Consider the following 22,338-nt stretch of genomic DNA (forward strand, 5'->3'; position numbering starts at 1 on the left):
TTTACCCCAACCCTTTCAATGAAGTTGTTTCATACATTTGTAAAACAGTCATATTGTTTTGTCACATTCTACGTTCCATCTTGGGGTCCCTGACCTCCTAAATGATTTTTAATTTCCATAATCAAAGATTATTCTTTTGCTATAAAACCTTTAAAGGGTCTTTACAAATGCATAGTGTAAATGTACTCACCATTACAGCATCACACAAAATAGATTCACTACTCTATAAAAATCCCTTGGATAAGGACTTCCCTGGTGGTCCAGTGGTTAAGAATCCATCTTGCAATGCAGGGCACGCCAGTTCGATCCCTGGTCGGGGAACTAAGATCCCACATGCCGCGGGGCAACTAAGCCTGTGCACCACAACTACTGAGCCTGTGAGCTACAACTAGACAGAAGCCTGAGCACCACAACAAAGAGCCCGCATGCCACAACTAAGACCTGACACAGCCAAAAAAAAAAAAATCCCTTGGATATCATCTATTCAACCCTTCCTCTCTCCCCCCAAAACTCTGTTGACCACTGATCTTTTCACTGTCTTTGTACAATAGTTTTGCCTTTTCCAGTACATCTCATAATTGGAATAGCACTTTATGTGGTTCCATTTATCTCCTCTCTTAGCATATCAATTATACTTCTTTAAAAAATAATTTTAGTAGTTTCCCTGGATTTTCCAGTATACATTTTTACCTAGTCTAATTGCACCTTCAAATAACACTATACTGCTTCATGTATATATAGAAAGACAAAGAGTATTCCCAATTCCTCCCTCCCTTCCCTTATGCATTGTCATCATTCTTCTCACTTATCCCTATGCTATACATTGCTATACACCCAATACATTGTTACTATTATTACATTAAACAGCTATCAATCAAAAGTAAGAGAAATTTAAAATTTTTCATTTACCTTCATTTATTCTTCTATGTAAGTCCAAATCCTTACTTATAAAATTCTCCCTCTACCTGAAAAACTTCTTTTAACATTTCTTGTGAGGAAGATTTGTTGGTAATGACTTCACTCAGTTTTTGTCTATCAGAAAATGTTCTTATTTCTCTTTCACTTTTGAGGGATAGTTTTACTGGATATAGAATTCTAGTTTGGTGTATTTTCTTTCAGATTTAAATAGTTCACGCCATTCTCTTCTTACTTGCATGGTTTCTGAAATCTGCTACAATTCTTATCTTGTTCCTTAATAGGTAAGATTCTTCCCACCACCATCCTGCCCTGGTTTCTTTATTTTCTCTTTGTCCTTTTTTTTTTTTTTTTTTTTTTTTTGTAGCTTGAATATGATATGCCTAGGTGTAGATTTTTGGTATTTATTGATGTTCTCTGAGCTTCCTGGATCTGTGATTTGGAGTTTGTCATTAATTTTGGAAAATTCCCAGCCATTATTACTTCAAATATTTCTTCTGCTCCATTCTCTCTTTCTTTTCCTTCTGGTATTCCAATACACATATGGTATACTTTTGAAATTTCCCAACAGTTCTTGGTTATTCTGTTGCTCTTTTCCTTTTTCTTTTTTACATTCATTTTTCTCTTTGCATTTCCCTTTCAGAAGTTTCTCTTGACCTATTTGCAAGCTCACTGATATTTTCTTTGGCTGTGTCCAGTCTGCTGATAAGCTCATCAGGGCATTCTTAATTTCTGTTACAGTCTACTGAATTTCTAGCATTTCCTTTTGATTCTATCTTAGAATTTCCAGATGATCCCTATTTATATTACCTTTCTTTCATGTTGTGTGCTTTTTCCATTAGGCCTTTAACATATTAATCATAGTTATTTTAAATGCCCTGCCTGGTAACTCCAACATCTGTGTCATATCTGAATCTGGTTCTCGTGCTCACTTTGCCTCTTTGGACCAGTGTTTTATTTGACTTTTAGTATGCCTTGTAATTTTTTTGTTGTTGAAAGCCAGACATGTTGTATTGAGTAGTAGGAACTGAAGTAAATAGGCCTTTATGTGAGAATTTATGTTAATTTGGCTAGGATTTGGCTATGTTTAATGTTTGCTGTAGGTGCTAGAGATTTTAAATTTCCCCCATGTCTTTGGTTTTGTCTCCCCTGTTGTCTTTGGGCTTCCCTAAATACTTTTCCTCAGGGAGAATCTTACAGTTCTTCCAAATAATATCCACCATTATTATGCTGGAGCCCTGTGGCTGTGGTGTCCAAGTAGGTAGGAGGGGAAGCATGGTATAATTTTATGATTAAATCTTGGTCTTTTAACAGGCCTGTGTCTCTGGGCTGTGACGTTTACAGTGTTTATGTATTGGTATGGCTTTTTGCCCTGTTAGGTGGGACAGGAAAACTAGAGAGGGCTGGAGCTGGCTACTTGCCTTTCTCCTAGGTGGGAAAAAATTCTGGATCCCTCCTGGAGAATTGGCCTTTGTTATGAGGAATACTCTGCATAGGTTTCACAATGATTACTCTTCCCCTTTCCCTGCCAGAGCCACCAGGGAATTCCTGGATCTTCACCATGAGAACCTAGAGGGGTTCCTAGAAGGAAAAGCCATGAGAGTGTGGCTCCCCTAAGACTGCAGCCCCCAGGAGTTTTCCACCCTCTTGCTAGCTCACGGTCAGCCTCAAACAAATCATCAGCATTACCATTTTAGTGTCCCTACAAATTTATGGCTCCAGGGCTCCCGCAGCTTTGGCTCTAGGTAAGTAGATCTCACCTGTATCTCTCTGGATTCACCAGTCGCTCCAGATCTTGGGGTGTTGGTTTACCCTGTTACCATAGGTCTCTGATGGGTCTAAGAAAAGGCATTGATTATTGGTTTTCTCAGCTTTTCTAGTTGTAAGAATGGAAGTGATGACTTGTAAGCTCTTTACAGTCATGAGGCTTTTAACCTTAGAGTAGAAGGAGGTTATGATGTAGAAGAAGGAGAATTCTATTCTCTTCTACCTGAGGGATTTTGAGAGAAAAAATAGAGACAGAGGGAGAGGAACAGAAGGTCTGATGTCAGGGTTTTCATTTGTCCCCCTCCTCATCTGAAGGCTGAACTTTAAAGAGAGTGGCTTAGAAACAGATTGGGGTGAAGAGAGCATGGACAGGGGTTTTCTGCCCTGCTTCCGTCATAGGACTCTGGGGAAGGAGCACCTCCGGGCAGCTGTCCCCTCCCCTGCCTCTCTGACAGTGCAGAAGGGTTAGTAGAAGGAGGTGCTAGCTTACAGCTCTGCTAGGCTTCTCTTGGTTTCCATGGGGTATGTAAAAAATCCCAGCAGTTCCTGAACAGTGACTCAAAAGGCAGTTGATTTGCAAGCCAGTAGACCTGCCATGGAGTCTGCCATAATGATGGTAGCAGTGACTCCCAGCAGAGGACACAAATGGAGGCCAGGGCTGGTGGTGTCTTGGCAGAGGCAGAGCCTCAGATGCGTCTGCGGTGCCAAGGAGAGCTGAGATGAAGACCAGTTAGCCAGAGAGGGCTAGCAAGTCCAGATTAAGCTGAGAGAGAAGCAAAGCTAAGAAAACACTCAGGCTCAAATGGGATGAATGTCATCAGCGAGAAGAAGACATTGCTTCAAAGACCAGAGAAGCTGGAGGATAGTACAAGAATGCCTCAAGGATCTAAGGACCCTCTTCTTCTAGAATAGCACAAGGTCCCAGATAAGACACATTCCTCTAAGTTTTTACCTTGATTTGCAATCAAAGGTAGGGCAGCAAAATCCTACAGACTTTTTAGATTTTTGCATCAGATCAAAATTACAGATTGGACTAAGAAAATTAATTATTTTGCATGCTAACCATCAGGAAACACAAGAAGAATGGCAAAGAAGTTTTAGATAAAAGACATTTCTCTCTACCCATCTGAGTATAGTGGGCAATTTGTGACTCCACTGCATTCTCCATTCCATTACTCTAATGCATGTTCTTTATAACATCTTGTATTCTCTAAAGGCATCTTATTTATTTGTCTGATTAGGCTGTCTACCTAGCAGAAAGAGAACTTAGAAAAAACAGTAGCCTGGCCTGTCAGTCACCACTGGGTCCCTAGCCCCTAGGACAGGGTCTGGCACATTGAAGGTGCTGAATTAATACTTATCAAATAAATGGTGGTCTTTATCAGGTGAGACAAGTGGGTATAGGATTTTGAACCTTCAATTATTATATTAACTAATTGAATTAACTAATATGTATTAAGTGCTATCTATTGATTCATTTAAATACTTATAGCAACACCATGAAGTCAGTACTATTATTATCCAGTTTCCAAATGAGGAAATGGAGGCACAGAGAAGTTAGGCAATCTTTCCAAAGTCACAGAGCTTAGAAGAGCAAACAAGGCAATCTGACTGCAAAGCCTGCGTGCCCATCTACCACACCACACTGCCTCTCAAAGTCTCCTGTGTGGCCTCAGCTCACCGCCTCCTTCCCCTCCTCCCTCACACCAGATGAGCCACAGACGGCTAAGTAGGCAGCGAACACTCCTCAAGATGTTTTCATCGATTTTGCCAACACTCAGCTGCTTTATCGGCTCTGATGAAACATTTGTGACAACCACAGCAATTGCAATGATCATTTCCATGCTGAAAACATTTGCCTACAAAGCAGACATTTTCTCTTCAAAGTAAACATTGGTGCTGCTGAGAAGCTGCCACCCACGCCCATACATGCTGCTTCCTTAGAATTCTGAACGCCTCCAAGGCAAAATCCCCCCAATCACTGATGGCGACACACAAGAGTAGGTGGACTTCTCCAGGTGACCTCACCTGTCACTCCCAGGCCAGTCATGAGGTGTCGCTCTTCATCCCCATCTCCATCCCCCCAAACCAGCACTTGCTTCACACACACTAGTAACAGCAGGCACAGGGATTAACCCTTCCTTGTGATGTGTCTACTTCCTGTCTTGACTCTGCATGATATGGATGATGCTTTATTGATCTTAAGCCCAGCACTTAGTTCCTTTGTTTAATTAATTAGTTAATAGTAAACAGAAGAAGACCTTGAAACTCCCTGAAGCTGGTCCTTTTAGTGTCCGGAGAGAAATAAGACAGAAGGCAATAGAACTGGATAGAAGGAGAGCTTCCCAAAGTATGTTTCAGTAAGTCCTACTCTAAAGGATATTAATAAGGCATTTGGGGTGGGGTGGGGTGGGGTGGGGAGGCCCTCATTGCCAAATAAGATTAATAAATGCAGAGTTAAGCTGAATTTAAAGTAAAAGGATTTCTCGTCTGCAGGACTTTTCAGAGCCTTTGGCAGGCCAAGGTGCATGGTGAATCTCTAAAAGGGCCATGCCACATGTATCATTTTGCGAATGCATTTGACTACAGAGGCATTTCTTTGCCAGGCTCTTCAGGGTCCTAGTGGACATAAAACCAACTGAAGAAATGCCATCTGCATAGGCAAGGGAAGAACCTCCACGGTCTAACAGTGCTTTGCATGGGCGTGAATGGGCAGACCACAGGGAGCCTACCATTGGCATGGATGAAGTCTTTTTGAGAATGGAAAGACCCTCTTTAGGCCCAGATGGCATCTCTGTAGGAACAGTCTCCCAGATACATGGAAGAATGTGCTGTAGACAGGACCCAATGGACAGTTGCTTGCAGGCATCATGCTGGGTCCTCTCAGGAAGCTAATTTAGCCCCTGACAGCCCTGTGAGATTGGCATTATCTTCCTATGGCACAGAAGAGGAACTCAAGGAGGCTGGGCAGTGGGCTTGTGCAGACAATATAAAAGTCTTCTGGATACCAATCCAGCCTTCCCTACTTCTCCTAGCTGCTCAGATAAAAAGTAAAACCCAAAAGGTTGGGCCAAATTTGGGAGCAGTTACCTCTCTTTCAAAGGTCTGGCATCTGCAAGACCCACCCTCTCCTGCAGAACCTGCCCAGAAATGACCTTTACCTATAGGGCAGCCAGTAGGCAGGATGGGGACCCCCTCCCCAAGTCAGACAGAAGCCTCTCCTCGCACTTCATCTACACACCAAATCACGAACTCTGCCAGCACTCTTAAGTGATTGTGACTGTTTCGTTTTCGAAATATCACTCGGCCTGTTTGAGTAATTTTATACTTAAATTATTTAAATGCAATCTATCCATTGAAGCAATTTCCCCTGCACAGGAGAAGTGTTTTCTTTTTTAGGGAACTGAAGCATGATAAATAAATGAATAAAGACTTGTAGCAGTGTCTCTCTCTCTCCTGAAGAAAGCACTTCGGCTGCAAGTCCCTTCTGTCAGAAATCTTGGAACTCATAATATGCCCTGTGGTTCTGCCGCTCAGCATTAAAAATAACCAAAGACTCAAGTCACAGGTTTTTCTTTTCCTAGACACGAAGCACATTTTACGCCACAATGCCCGGGATGACACAGGGACTTCTCAGAGCTCGCTAACATTCTCCTCTGCCTCTCTCCCCAGGCCTGCAAGCAGTTAGAATGGCTTAGTGGTGATCACAAATGCTGTCCCATTTGGAAAGCACTTCTTTAAGGCAGCACAGATTAAAATTCATGAAAGGAGGCTTGCTTGCATAAATAAATTAAAAGCTGCAAAACTAAAGTTTAAACACCCATACACAACTAGCGTTTTGCAAACACCATATGCATCGTGGTTCTCAATTCTGGGCTGTCATGCAAGAAGTCGGGAAAGAGGCCTCATTGGGTTTGAACGCATAAAACTGGAAGCACCTTGATCACCTTTGGCACAAAGGAGCCTCAGCCGCAAAGTGTGAACTAATTGATTTGAACCTTGTCTAAATGCATATGGACGTTAGGAGAGCATGCCAATATCTGGAGAGTATTGTAAAAAGGAACCGAGAGAATGAGTACAGGCTTTGTGATCAGATGATGCCAGGTTCAAAACCTAATTCTTGAAATGACTTTGTTGCCTTGCGCAGATCATGGGAAGTCTTGGATACCCAGTTTTCTCAACTGTAAAACGGATGTAAGAAAATTAACCTCTAACCTTAGACTGTTGCGTGGACAGTAAATGATACGCGTGCCTAAAGCAGCTGGCAGAGAGGAGGCACCCACGAGCTGTGAATCCCCTTCTTCCTGCTTTTATCTTACATTTATACAGTGGTGGCATTGTGGAAGGGAATGAGTTCTGGGGTTAGAAACTTCAGGTCTGAGCCCCAGCTCTGCCATTCACTGGCTGTGTGACCTCAAAGAACTCATTTCCTCTCTCGGAGCCTCAGTTTCTTCATTTGTAAAGATAGGATGATAACATTACCTCTCTCCCTCACGTACATAACATCTGCGAGGTATCTGGTCCTGGCAACACTACAGGGTAGGCATGGCCAGCACCTTTATCTCCATTTCCTTAGGAAAGAAACCGATGCTATCTTAGAGGGGGCAGAGTGAGCCCAAAGTGACTTGTCAGATGAGTGGCAGACCTAGGACCAAAGGGCAGACGAGCCTAACTCTCCTGCCAAGGCATCCGGGGCCCTCCTCCCACTTCAGTACCTTCTAGCTGCCCCATGGCTGCTCAGGGTCTGCTAGGGAAGCACCGGGTCCCAGATGTAGGCATTTAGGGGTCTGCCCCACCCTGATGGAACGAATATATCTTCATCCCTATGCTCCAAAGCCTTGCTGCCAAATTCTGATTATTCAGTGCAATTGGCAACAATGGGTTGAATTTCAGTCCCTCCTAAGTAACAAGTATGCTTCTTGGTATGATTTTCTGAATTCCCAAGCTGCTAGTTTCAGACAGGGTGAGTGCTAGAGCCAGAGTTCCACAACGCTGGCATATGGGAGTAGTGGGCATATGGGAGTAGTGATCTCATGGGGTAACTGCCTGAGTCGGCTTGGAATAGGTTCCCCTTTATGAGTTACTCTAGTAGGAGAATCATATCAGGAGCCTGGAAGTACCCATCTGTCATCCTCTAGCTGGAGCTCTCCGGCAAGATGTTAAACCTCAGGACTCAACAAGAATCAAGCTCAGGCCCAGTGGGGGCAGATTCTAAAACACAGATTGTATCTGCCAGTAGTCTTGGAGGCAAGCAACAGAAATAAAATTCTAGCTTTTATACTCAAATTAAAAGTGGGAAAGTGTAGACTGGTAATCTGAAATCCTCCTGCTACAAAATATCTAGAGATGCTGGAAAGAAATGATAAACACAGTATATATGAGCTTGTAAGAGTTTGTGAGAAAGTAAAAGAAATCCCAAAGGAGATTAAAATGAAGAAGAAACTATACCCCTATAACTGCCTTGGTAAATAGGTGGGGAGGTGGGAAGGGGCCTGAGGGTGGGTCAGTCTCATTGACCTAAAGGTTTGGATTTACTGCCTACATTGGAACAAAAGACCAAGCCCTGGGCCTGCACAATCTGACTCTTGAAAAAAGTCCCTCGTGTAAAGCCAGGACCCTCAAGGTGTTACACGATGAGTAAAAGAAGTGACTTAAAAATCTACTCAATTCATTCTGTGTACAAGGTTGCTTATCTTGATTGAGTTCTAGGAGAGAAAATATGATCTTCTCTAAGACTATGTAACCAAAAGGATATAACTCACACAAGTTTGGAGTTTAAATTTAAACTATCCATGTTGCTTGGTGACCCTGCCCTCCCAACTCAAGAAACTAACAAAAAAATTAGATCCCGAAAAAGAGATACTTTGGGGCACCTAGTAGAAGCAGGACTCAAAAGCTCTTTTAAAGGATGGCCCTTCAATCCAGGTAGTATAGAATTTATACAAATAAAACCCCACTAAATGTGGGCACATAATTCAATATTATGAAATATTTGAGTATAGGGGAGACTCTGTTGCTTATCCCAAGAATTTCCATCCTCCCTTGCTTAGGTCCCTGGCAACTGCGGGTAGCCATATGACTAAGTTCTGGCTGATAGGTTATAAGCAGAAGTATTATGTGAGAGCTTCCAGTAAATTTCCTCAAAAGACAGTTGCCATGTGCCTTTTGCTCCTTCTTTTTGCCCATTCTGCTATTTGGAGCATGGATGTGATGGCTGTTGTTCCATCTTGGACCCCGAGGACTACTGTGGAGTGGCACCATATCAACTTATATCGCACCAGGACTTTTATATGAGAGAGAAATAGACTTCTATTGTATGAGTCATTATTTTCCTTATTTTTGTAATTCACAGTAAAACCACATCCTAACCTATGCAATGAGGGAGAAAATCTACCACAAGTCAGTCAGCAGGTAAAATAAACAACAAGGCTGTTCTCAAAAACATTAGATGATATAAATATTGGAAAGTGATTACAAAATAATTGTCTATGTAGTTAGAGGCGTAAAAGAAGAAATGGACTATATTAAAAAAAAAGTAAGACATTAAGGAAAACAGGCAGATTTTTTAAAGAACCAGTTATTGTAACAAATTAAAAATGAAGTCATTGAAACAAACAAAAAACCCCAGTGGATGAATTAAATAACCCATTATGCAGAAAGGAAGAAAGAATTAGTGAACTTGAAGGTATAGCTGAGAAAATTACATAGAATGCAACACAAAGAGAAAAAGAAATGGAAAAAATATAAAGGAAAGTTGAAAGATGTAAAGATCAGAATGAAACTGTCCAACACACATCTATTAGGGGTTCCAAGAGACAGTATAGAGACTGGGGGAGAGGCAATACCTGAATAGCTAGTGGCTGAGAATATTCTATAATTAACAAAAGCCATAAGAAAGAGATCAGATAGACAGTATAACTAGGTATCCACAGAGATACACTATAATGAAACTGTGGAACTCCCCCCAAAAATCTCAAAAGCAGCGAGAGAAGGAATAGATTAACTGACAGAAGATTTCTCAACAGAAACAAGAAAAAACAAAATACAGTAGAATAATATCTTCAAAGTGCTGAGAGTCGATAATTGTCAACCTAAAATTCTATGTCCAGCTAAATATCATTTCTCAATCACAAGATTGAGGGCAAAGACATTTCTGGACACACTAAAACTAAGAGAATTACCACTGATAGATTTTCATTAGAAAAATTACTAAACATTTTATTTGAGAACATTTAAAGAGTGAATGATGACCAAGTTGCAAAAATGAATGGTGAGCAATGCATTCAGAAAACATGTGAGTAAATCTAAATAAACATTAAATTATTAATTTTTTAAATTGATGATATTTATTAGGAGGTATGAAAACAAGGTCAAACTAAAATACAGGACAAGAATGACATGTGAATTGGGAGAAGTGTGGTTGGCACTAAAGCACTCTAAGATCCCCTCTTTTGCTGTTATGTTTACACCCTGGTGACATCAGGCAAGCGTGTTAAAAATTAAGGGTAATAATTAAAAGAATAAATATAGTATAAAAAATTTCCAAACAAATACTAGGGGTAGGAGGATTAAAAAAAAAAACATTGTTAATTTATTAGAAGACAGGGATTGAGAAAACAAGAAACAGCATAGAAAAATAAGAGGAAATAGAAAGAGAAAAATGAGAAAATAGAAATAGAATTTATATATATTTAATATAGATTATATATAGATTTATATACATATATAGAATTATATATATATGGGGGATTGCTGAATATATATATGTATATATATATATATCTCCCCAAATAGAAACATACTAAAAATATAAACATTCTCAAAAATATAAACATAAAACATAATAAATCCATAACCTAAAAGAGAATATCAGGTTAGATTTAAGATAGAAGCTTATTGGGAAACTAAACTACCTCCAATAAAGTCAGAGTTGTAAATTCAGGCTTTGATGAGACCCTTCTCCTCTAAACACATTGGTATTATTAGGCCTTTTGGGGGCAAATGCATAATCCCTGCCCCCATCCAAGTTCAGTACAAACTGAGAAACAGACGTAACAGTCAGACATGTGGAGATCAAAGCATCACTTTTATTACTGATAATAGCTCTGTTGTGTTCTCAGGTGTGTGACAACATAGGCTTCCTTATTCTGAACCCCCGAACTTAGACTGACTTGCCCACGCAGTGACAGAGTGCTAGGCTGCCTTAAGCCTTCCCCTAAGGGACGGAGTCTGCCGTGTTAAAAGTTATGACATTGGGAAGGAGAGAAGAATCCATGTTTTCTGCAAGAGATAAATAAGCAGAAGAGAGAGAGGGAGGAAGGGTCTGAGCTGACCATGCTCAGCTTCAGCATCCAAAGTCTCTGGCCTTTGGAATGAAGGGTGGGGCAAGAGAGCAGGCATGCTTCTGCAATGGAGCACCAGCCACAGGGCAGCATGAAGTCTGGAGAGAGTAGATTCCTATCCAACAGCCTTAATAGGCAAAAAATAAAAATCGAGAATCAAAAGCAGCATAGCCAGGCTAAGAAACAAACATAGCTGTGTACCAGAAACAGAGCAGAAAGGTAAACCCCTAGTGGGTAGGTCACATGGGCCTGTGGTGCTTCAGGTCAGAAAACAAACAGTGATGTTCAGTTTAGTTCCAGCAGGGTAAAGGGGACTTAAAGTGCTCAGTACAAGATGAAGAAATGTGCTGTGGTGTGCTGCTCAACTTGGAAAAGAAAACTGAAAATGTTTCCAACCATTGACTGAAGCTGGGGAGGTTAGTACATACATGTATAGCTTCTTAATAAGGAAACTGCTGGCTCAGTGACTTGCTCATCATTAAACCCAATATTCCCATGTGCTGGAAGCCCTGAAGTATTGCCATGTGACAGGAGACCTGATTCTTGACTGGGGATGTGAGGCCCAGTAAAAGTGACCAGGAGAGCCTCCATGTAGGGAAAGGGAAGCACCCAGAAGGAGAAGGAAAATTAGCCTAAAATAAAACCTCCAACTTAAAATGATCATATTGACCAAAAGTATAAAATACATTTTAAAAATCCAAACCTAAAAAACACAGAGAACAAAATTAAAAGTTAGTACATGTATTCTCCCCACGTAAAATTGATTTTATTAAATTGGTCTGCCAAAGATATTAAAGCATGAGTATTTAAAATTCTCAAAGAAAGCAACTAAGAAATAAATTCCATTAAATAAAGAGCAAGAAATGATGAAACCAAAAAAATCAGGAAATGAATGAAACACATATGTGAAAAGGAACCAACTCACATTCTTAGAAGTAAATAAAGTAGTCATTAAAGTCAAATACTAAATAAATAAATTCTGAGTCAGACACAGTTGAAATGAGAATTAACAAACTAGAAGATAACAAGGAATTCACCCAGACCTCAGCAAAAAAGAGAAAAAAAACTTTTTTTTTTAATTGGTGGAAAGAACTGTTAAGAGACATAGAGAAGCTTCAACATACATCTAATTGGAGGTTCTGATAAAATAATAAAGGAAATGTAAGTGAAGAAACATTTGATAAAACAAATGTCTCCAGGACTGAAGAAAGATGTGAGGACTTTTGGTTAAGGACAGAGGACTGGATGCACTCATTAAACTTTTCATCATTCCCTAAATCTCACTAAAATGATAGTAAAGTGATTTTAAAAGCCATATATTAGCAAAGGAAAAAAAAGAAAAGGAGAGAAGGCAATAGCCACAAAATTTTGGAAGCTAGAAATCAAAGAAGAAAAATCTGACTTTGTAAACTTGAAAAAGCTGAATCTTAAACCAGTAGTGGGAAAAGTCAAGACTCAGTTAATATCACAGAACTATCCAAAGGCTCAGGAATTCACAGCAGCTAAGAACTTCTGAAAACCTCAGTGAAGATGGGGCTAAAAATAGGTGAATTGGTTGAAAGTCTGTTTAAAGATCAGTTAGACCCCATACTACTCTTCACAGCCAGGCAAATGTTCCTGCTCACCCAGCGGAAGATTGGACTGTCGTTCTCTAAAACAGTAGTCCTCACAGTATAGTCTCAGGACCAGCAGCTTTGGCATTCCCTAAGAATTTATCACACGTGCAAATTATTGGGCCCCACTTCTGACTTCCTGAAGCAGAAACTTCAAATCTGTGACTTAACAAGCCCTCCAGGTGAAGTCTGAGAACCACTGTCCTAAAACAAAGGGCTTTTGAACTGCAGGGCATTAAACACAATTGAGATAGATGCACATACTAAAAATAGGGAGATTTAGGAAAAGTTTATTACTGAATGTTGAGCCTGAGAATTATATCCTCCTTAACTCCAGAATACTGGCAGATAGAATGCATACAATCCCAGGAAAGAGACCGATCTTCTCTGGGAAATCTGACAAACACAAAGGGAGAGATCTTAAGATGCTGACGTGGAGGGTTCTACAAGTTAAAGCCCACCCAGGTCGCCCTACTTTAAAACTCACAGTTGACAAGTCTCATATGTGCTTACCTCCTCTATTCAGCTTTGATGTCCCCCATTCTGAAATATGATCAGACAACTGAGGACTATCAGAAATCCATCCAGACAACTGGTGAAAGCTTCTGACATCATAGATATTAAAAGGAAATAATGGTGAACATACAGGACACAGAGACTGGGGAGACGCAAACTTTGAAAAATACCCATCATTCATAGCTTTTGAAAATTAATATTGCGACCATGCAGAGAAAAATGGAAATTGAGAATATTCAAGGAACAAAAGGGAGATCTTGGAAATTAAAAATAGGATAACAGAAATGAAAAACACAACAGAAAATTTTAAATGTAACATCTCCAAGAAAGCAGACAAAGATGATGAGAGGAAAAATTAGAAAGTAAAATATAAAATAAATTAAAACATAAGTCTAAGAGATCTAATAACCAAATAGAATTTCTAGGAAATTTGAGGAAATAAGATGAATGCAGTCAACAAAAATGTAATTCAAAAAAGTTTCCCAGTACTAAAGAACATGAGTTTCTTGATTAAAAGGTACACCAGAACAATGGAATTTTTTAGAACAGACCTACAACAAGGCATATTATTGTGAAATTTCCAAATAATAGGGACCATTAAAAAAATTCCCTAAGTTTCCAGAGGGAATAAAAAACGTCACCCAGGCTTGGGAATTAGAATGGCTACAGGCCCATATCAAACTGGAAGTTGGAAGACAATGATGCAATGCCTTCAAAATTCCAAGGGAAAATAATTTCCAACCTCAAATTCTATTCCCAGACAAACTATAAATAGATAAAATAAATAAAGTACAAGGGTAAAATAAAACATTCTTAGAACAGCACAGTCACAAAAAAATTACCTTCCATTCAACTTTCTCAGGAAGCCACTAGAGGATGCACTCCAACAAAATGAGGGGATAAGAGGATATCATGGGGTACAGTAAAGGCGAGGAGCAGCCTAGGATGGAGGTGAAGGCAGCCCCTAAGATGATGAAAAGGCAAGTCCCAGAAAAATCGTTATGCACAAAGCAAAGGTGATTGAAGAGGATCAGGAGGTTCATGGAGAAAAAATGCTGGAAAACTTGATGTAAATGGAAATCTCGAGGGGAGAATTAGACATTTGGCAAAGAGTTTGGAATTTCATTACTGATTTGTACATACAATCCTGAGCAAATGAAAAATATGACAAATATTAACTCTAGGAAAAACCAAACCGGAGGGAAAGGAAAAATAATCAGTTTGCTAAAGGAATCACCTGTAAAGATCATTACATGGAGATAAGAATATAAGCCCTGAATATTTATCTCTCAAAATTTTAATATTACTGTATTGTAGTTAGAAGGATGTGTCGTATGGGAAGAGTGTGAGGTGGGTTAGGGGGAGCAAAGATTGTTAACTTCTCCTTTTCCATTGTGGGAAGTCCTTAGAAAATGCTTAAGCCGAACACTCAAAAAGTAGCAATATGAGCATGTTGCTGAGAGGTATGGGGTAAATAACAAAACTGTCAGATTTTAGGGTAAAGTGGTTGCCTCTGGGAAGGTGGGGGTGCCCACATGGGGACAGGATGCTTCTCTTTGATGTAACTGACCTTATAAAGTTGTTGAATTCTCCAAATTTTGTCCATAATTAACTTAATTTAAAAATATGAAACAAAAGAAAAATTTAAAGGGGAAATATAGCTCAGATAAAGGCCTGTGATTTGGGTTAGGACTTTACCTAAAGTATTATAATCTTCTGGGGACAATGTATCCCAGGAAGGTGTGTTAATGTTTTGCCTACTTAAATCAGTTCCTTTTCGTAAATATATTTTTAGTGGGGAGAAAAAGGTTGCTTTGCAGATGAAGTGAAATGTTCCAAGGACAAGTTGGTCTTTTGACTGCTCTGGGGAGACAAAGTAGGGGAGAAGGACAGGAACCCTTTCTTTCGGTTGCTGGGAGAGCTTGTTGGAGTAATGTGAGAACACCATTTGAGACATGCCTGACGATGTCAAAACAGCAAGTGGCCTCATCTTCCACTTTATATTCTGAAGTAGGAAAGAAAACAGATGAAATAGCTTTTTCATTATTTTCCATGTCCCAAAAGGAAATTCACTTCAATTTTAATAACATCTCTATTTCTTATTTATCATCATACAAACCTTATAAAAATTGCAGACTCCAAATTTGGGGGGATAGTCTGCAAGATGAAAAAGAAAATGTTTCTGTCATCTAGTCTTTTTTTTTTTTATTAAACTAAAAATAAAACCTACCTTATTTTGAAGGAGAAAACAGATGGATAATAGCGAATTCAGCGAATGGCCGTGAAGTCTCAGGAACCTGGCTCAGGGCTACACAGCCAGGAACAACACCCAAGGTCACAGCACAGACACAAGTCCTGCCTCACCTTGCCCTGACCTTTCAGCTTACACCGATGACACAGCCAGCCCTGTCCAATGTCCACCACCACTCCCACACAGCCACGAGTGATGCTCCACTCTTCCACCACCAGGCTACAAGAAACACTTCCTCCTGGTCCCTGCCTCTTGCATCACTAGAAATGATTTGAAGACCAGGTAGTACTTCTACACCTGGGGCATGTAACAATTCCAGAGTTACAGAGAAAGCTAGGAGAAAGAGTATCTGGCATTTTCAACTACCCACTAAGACTCCTAAGTGGAAGAGGGGCTTGATATGAACAGCAGTGACATATAATATATATGCAATGATATAAGAGCAATAATGACTATCGTACTTTGAGCTCCATTAGATGGTAGTGAGGCATATAGACTCTGTGGTCAGACTAACTGGGTTTAAACCCTAACCCTTCCTTTCCTTAGCTATTCAGCCAAGCAGATTCCTTCCTCAAGGCCTTTGTTTCCCGCTGTTCCCTTTCTCTGGGATTCACTTCTCTTCAATATGGTGTTCTTCACCTGCCTTATTATCTCAGTAACACATGCTGTTCAAAGCCACATCCTCCCTGACATTCCCAAGCCCCCTTCCAGGATTTATGTTTCTTCCTAGAACTCATCATCATGGGATAACCTACATGGTTGACCTGTTGATCTTTTTCCTTCTTCTTTCTTCCCTCCTCCCCCACCCCGCTTGGAGGTAAGCCCCATGAGAGCAGGGATTTTGTCTGTAGAGTTTATTGCTGTATTCCCCAAAAGCCAGAAGAGTGCCTGGCACATAGTGGACATTCTGTAAGTATCTGGTAGCTGAATGACTTGGCTTTGAACCTTAGCCCATCAACTGTAAAATGGGGTTAATAATATTAGCTAGAGGAGAGGATTGTGTGAAAAATTAAATAAGACTTTTGTGTGTAGGAGAGTGAGTGTCCCCTAACTCAGCCACCTTGCATTCCTTGCTTCCATCTCAAACCCCACCCCAGACTGAGTCAGACAGAAACGCCTACCACTTTAGGAAAACTGTCTTGGTAGGGCCAGAGAACAGGTATCACATTCTGGGTTTTAAGTTCAAAACTCTCAGTCCAGGAGTAAGACAGAAAATATTCAGGAAAATCTGTGATTCACTAGAACCAGTTTTTCCTGCCTCACCGCCCATCCCCATAAAATCTTCCAAGGTGGGGAGGAGGGGAGAGAGCACGTGAGAGGAAGCAATAGGGCTCTCATAAGTGGCTCTTCCGTGCTGCACCATCCTCCCTGCCCCCGAGTGTCAGTTGCAAAAAGGGAAGAGTGGTCAGGATACTCATGCAGAAGCTGTGGGCACCCAGGAGTCTCCAGTGGCCCCAGCATGTCACTGGAAAACAGCCAGGATTTCCTGTACCCCATAGCATTGTGTTAGGAGAGAAAGAAGCTGCAGCAGAAAACAACAGAGACCACGTGGCCAGGGACAAGGTGGGACATAGCAGTGCCTACATGCCTGGGACAAGGATGCCAGTGACCAAAGACTAGGAGATACATCTTGGCAGCTGCCATCATTGGAAAAAGAATGACCTGCGGCCAGAAGCCTCAGCCTTTCCCCAACCCACACTCATGCCAGGATACTACTCAGCACCAGAAGGCAAACACCACACCAAGGGGAAGGAGAGAAAGGGAAACATTCTGAATTTACTGAGCTTAAGCCCAATGCAACTTAGAAAACACTGAGGTGACTGATTCCCCTGCCAGGACTAGAATTGGGTGTCTGCCATCACACACAATGGGGGCTTGAAATAAAGTTTTATAAACAAGTAATTAATAAATAAAAATAATAAAAATGAAGATTATAGAAAAATACACAGAGTTATATTTATTTGACTCGCAGAATGTGTGGCCTATGAAAACCACCCCTACTCAAACATGTGAATGACGTTTTACAGTGTCTGGCACTCAGTAAGCAACAAAGTAAATGGCAGATGCTATTAGCACTGACACGACCAGCTAGATACCAGGCCACTCATTTGACATGCATCATCTCTAACTCCCCCAACAATCCTGCAAGGAATCTTACAAGACAGGGAATTATTATTTATAATTCTTATAAGACAGATTATTATTTCTATTTTGTATTTAGCAAAAATGGGACTTGGAAAGATTCAGTGATTTGGCCAAAGTCCCATGCTTGGGAGAGGTCAGAGGTGGGGTTTGAACCTGGGTTGCCTGTTTCTCTCCTAGGCGCTCAGACAACACACTGAATCATAGGGGAGGGCAGTCCTGCTCGGTTAGATAGGTGTTTGCTCTGTTGACAGGCTAGGTGGGGTTGCCCTGAACTGGGGGGCTTCTAACAGTTATGGCAGGGATCCTAGGCAGTGAGAGGAAGTCCAAATCCACCTGGCCTTTCCAGGGCTACCCAGGTAGACAGGCATTGCTCCGTGATGTAGAGAGAATCCAGGGGCCTGTGGACTTTGAACTGGGACACTGGTGGGTATTCCCTCAAGGGTCTTCTTTTTTGTTGTTTTTGTTTTTGTTTTGAATTGTCTATTTACTTATTAATATTCAGCTTTGATCCAAAAATTTAGGAATAAGCTCTGATGATCTAATTCTTTCACAGCATTAATAAATGAGCTTTTTTTTCCTTTTCCATTACGGTTTATTACAGGATATTGAATAGAGTTCCCTATGCTATACAATAGGACCTTGTTGTTTATCCATTCTATATATAATAGTTTGCATCTACTAGTCCCAAACTCCCAATCCATCCTTCCCCCACCCCCTGGCTACCACAAGTCCATTCTCTACGTCTGTGAGTCTGTTTCTGTTTTATAGATAAATTCATTCATGTCATATTTTAGATTCCACATGTAAGTGATATCATATGGTATTTGTCTTTCTCATCCTGACTTCGCTTTGTATGATAATCTCTAGGTCCATCCATGTCACTGCAAATGGCATTATTTCATTATTTTTTGTGGCTGAGTAATATTCCATCGTATATATATCTTCTTTATCCCTTCATCTATCAATGGACATTTAGGTTGTTTCCATGTCTTGCCTATTGTAACTAGTGCTGCTGTGAACATAAGGGTGCACGTATCTTTTCGAATTATAGTTTTGTCCAGATAGATGCCCAGGAGTGGGGTTGCTGGATCATATGGCAACTCTATTTTTAGTTTTTTGAGGAACGTCCATATTGTTCTCCATAGTGGCTGCACCAATTTACAGTCCCACCAGCAGTGTAGGAAGGTTCCGTTTTCTCCACACCCTCTCCAGCATTTGTTATTTTTAGACTTTTTAATGATGGCCATTCTGACCAGTGTGAGGTGGTATCTCATTGTAGTTTTAATGTGCAGTTCTCTAATAATTAGTAATGTTGAGCATCTTTTCATGTGCCTATTGGCCATCTGTATGTATTCTTTGGAGAAATGTCTATTTAGGTCTTCTGCCATTTTTTTTGATTGGGTTGTTTGGTTTTTTGTTATTGAGTTGTATGAGCTGTTTGTATATTTTAGAAGTTAAGCCCTTGTTGGTCGCATCATTTGCAAACATTTCCTCCCAGTCCATAGGTTGACTTTTCATTTTGTTTAAGGTTTCTTTTGCTGCACAAAAGCTTATAAATTTGATTAGGTCCCATTTGTTTATTTTTGCTTTTATTTCTATTGCTTTGGTAGACTGACCCAAGAAAACACTGGTACGATTTATGTAAGAGAATGTTTTGCCTATCTTCTCTTCTAGGAGTTTTACGGTGTCATGTCTTACATTTAAATCTTTAAGCCATTTTGAGTTCATTTTTGTATAGGGTGTGAGGGAGTGTTTTAACTTCATTGATTTACATGCAGCTGTCCAACTTTCCCAACACCACTTGCTGAAGAGACTGTCTTTTCCCCATTGTATATTCTTGCCTTCTTTGTCGAAGATTAATTGACCATAGGTAGGTGGGTTTATTTCTGGGCTGTCTATTCTGTTCCATTGATTCATATGTCTATTTTTGTGCCAATACGAGGCTGTTGTTGGAAGGCAAAGTCTTCACCACTGGACCGCCAGGGAAGTCCCAATACCAGGCTGTTTTGATTACTGTAGCTTTGTCATATTATCCAAAGTCTGGGAGGGTTATGCCTCCTGCTTTGTTCTTTTTCCTCAGGATTGCTTTGGCAATTCTGGGTCTTCTATGGTTCCATATAAATTTTAGGATTATTTGTTCTAGTTCTGTGAAAAATGTCGTGGGTAATTTGATAGGGATTGCATTAAATCTGTAGATTGCTTTGAATAGTATCCCTCAAGGGTCTTCTAATCAATCACTCAGGCCCAAGATCCTTGAGACAAAAAAGTATGGATGAGAAGGGCAAAGTCCTCCACTCAGAAGCCTAAAAAATGAATAGAGACACCAATGGGTGGAAGTCCTTTCCATCTCAGCTGGGGAAGTATCTGGGCAGCACAGTCTAACTGCAGTGGCAATGATGGGCTGATCCCACTTCGTGAGAGCAAGAGAGGCCCAAACAGGGACTCAGCATCCAGGGCAGGAGCTGCAGAACTCAAATGCCCACCAAGGAGCACCAGCAAGTCACGTGGGTCTGTGCTGGAGCTATGAGGGAACCGGCTGGGGAAGTCAGATAACAGCTCCTTGGGCATGAGGAGACGAGGATTTGGGAAAATGAAGCTGTAGACTGTGGAGGAGTTTCTGTTTTTCACAAGGACCAATTACCAAAGCCACAAAAGCGGGTACCAGAGTTAAGGCCAGCTAAAACTGCCTGATAAAGTTCCACCCCTTCCCTGTCTTATAAGATCTCAATGTCCATGCGTAATGGAGGGTGGGGTCAGGATTCTTGGAATGGAAACTTTTTGGACAGAAGCACAGGAGGGCAGAAACAGACTCCTTGGCACTAGGATACTTCAAGAGATGAACTGAAAGACTGGCCAATGACATGTGCTAACCACAATCAGCAAAAGGAAGGGGGTCTCTATGTCCAAGACACAGGCTGGAGTGTGTGTGTGTGCTCTAAAAGGGGGAGGGGGCGTGTGTAGGGAGGTGGTGGCCAAACCTGCTTCAAAGTACACCAGCAAAAACCTTATGCCACCGCCCACCCCCAACAATAGTGGCTTCTCTGAACCATGATGTCTTCATTCTCATAAAAGCTCACCACTCTGACAGAGAAAGAAGTTGCCCAAAGCCAAAGCGTCAGTTAGATCTCAAAGAGCTCCGAGATAATAACTGGCCTTTACTGAGCTCTTACAACGTGCCAGGCCCCATTCAAGGTATGACTCGGTTCTTACGCCATGGAATCCATACAACTACTCTCTGAGGTAGGTACCATTTATTATCCCCATTTTACAGTTAAGAAAACCAAAACACAGAGAGGTTAACACAGATTACAGAGCTTGAGGTCACACAGCTAGGAAGTGACCAAGCTGCGATTCGAGCCCAGCAAGCCTGGCTCTAGCACTGAGAGCTTAGCCACCTCACCACACGGCCTCACCTGTGCTCAATTCTATCGGAGCCCTCAAGCCAGTGTGTTGCCCTTTTCTCTTCTGCCCTTGATCATGAGCTCCTTGAAGGCAGACACCACATCTTAAAAAATGTGACTCTAGTAGGTGTTCAGTAAATGCTGAGTTGAAACGATGCATTTAAGCAATCCTTATAAGGCTTGCACTATTGCAGAGGAGAAAGGTGACTAGGAAAAAAGAATATTTGTTGAACTCTTGCCATGTAAACAGCACCATGCCAAGAATATTGCATTTATCTCCCCCCTTAATTCCTTAGAATTCTCTGAGAGGTAAATACCCTTATTAGCCCAGTTTTGCAGAAGAGAAACTGAGGCGCAGAAAATTTAAGTGGCATGCACAAGACTCCACAGCTAGGATTCTCATCGAGACATTTGACATTGCCCATGCACTTAATTATGACCCGAGGTACTGCTCTGGGCTAGAATGGGCCACAGGAAGGAGGCAGGACAATGAAAAGTCTAAGGAGGAGGATATGCTTTCCAACCAGAGGATCAAGGAAGTCATTCTGGAGGAAGCAGCATGTGGCCTAGATCTCGAAGGATGGGTAGGATCTGGACATGCAGAGATGGCAGGGCGGGCATTGCATGCAGGGGAAATTGTGCGAGCAAACACACAGGCAGAAAAACGCAGCATGTGCAAGAAAATCAGAATTCTTTTCACTTGGCTGCAGCTCAGGATGAGTGAAGAGGAATGACTGAGATTCAGTCAGGAAGGAAGATGGGAGCCAAACTGAGGAGAGTTTGAATGATAAGCCTGATGGAGTTACTAGGCGATAGGGAGCCATTGAATGCTTTTGAGGAGGGAGTGATATATTAGAGCTGTGCTTAGGATGACTTAGCAATCAGAAGGAGGATAGTTGAAGGCAGGGAGATAGGGGCAGGATAAAGAGCAATTAGGATTACTAGAAAAATGAGCCCAGGATCTTAACCAGGCAGGGAGAGGAGAGAATGGAAGTAATAGATAATTTGAAGCCAGAACCCATTACTTAGCTCTGGGTAAGGTGTGAGAGCTGTGATGGAGGAAGGAGTTAAGAGAGATGTTAAGATTTTCCTCGGGACTCAGAGGATGACAGTTCTCTTAGCAGAAAGCGTGTACGTGGGAACGCAGACCTTGTCAGGGCTGGTGGGTGAGTGAAGCTAATGAGCCGAACCCCTCGCACTGAGAGCATCTTCTAAAGGGTCAAATCTAAATTCCAGGCCATCTGCCCCCTCAGCCAGGAGAGCTCCAATTGGTTAGTCAGGGCTCCACTTCCATTGCTTAGACAAATTCTCTTTCTAGATTTGATTTATTCAGGGCAATGTATATCCGACATTCGTGTCAGGCATCAATAGCTGCCCGACACACATAC

The sequence above is a fragment of the Balaenoptera musculus genome, chromosome 8 (assembly GCF_009873245.2).
Source record: "Balaenoptera musculus isolate JJ_BM4_2016_0621 chromosome 8, mBalMus1.pri.v3, whole genome shotgun sequence".
NCBI classification, from domain to species: domain Eukaryota; kingdom Metazoa; phylum Chordata; class Mammalia; order Artiodactyla; family Balaenopteridae; genus Balaenoptera; species Balaenoptera musculus.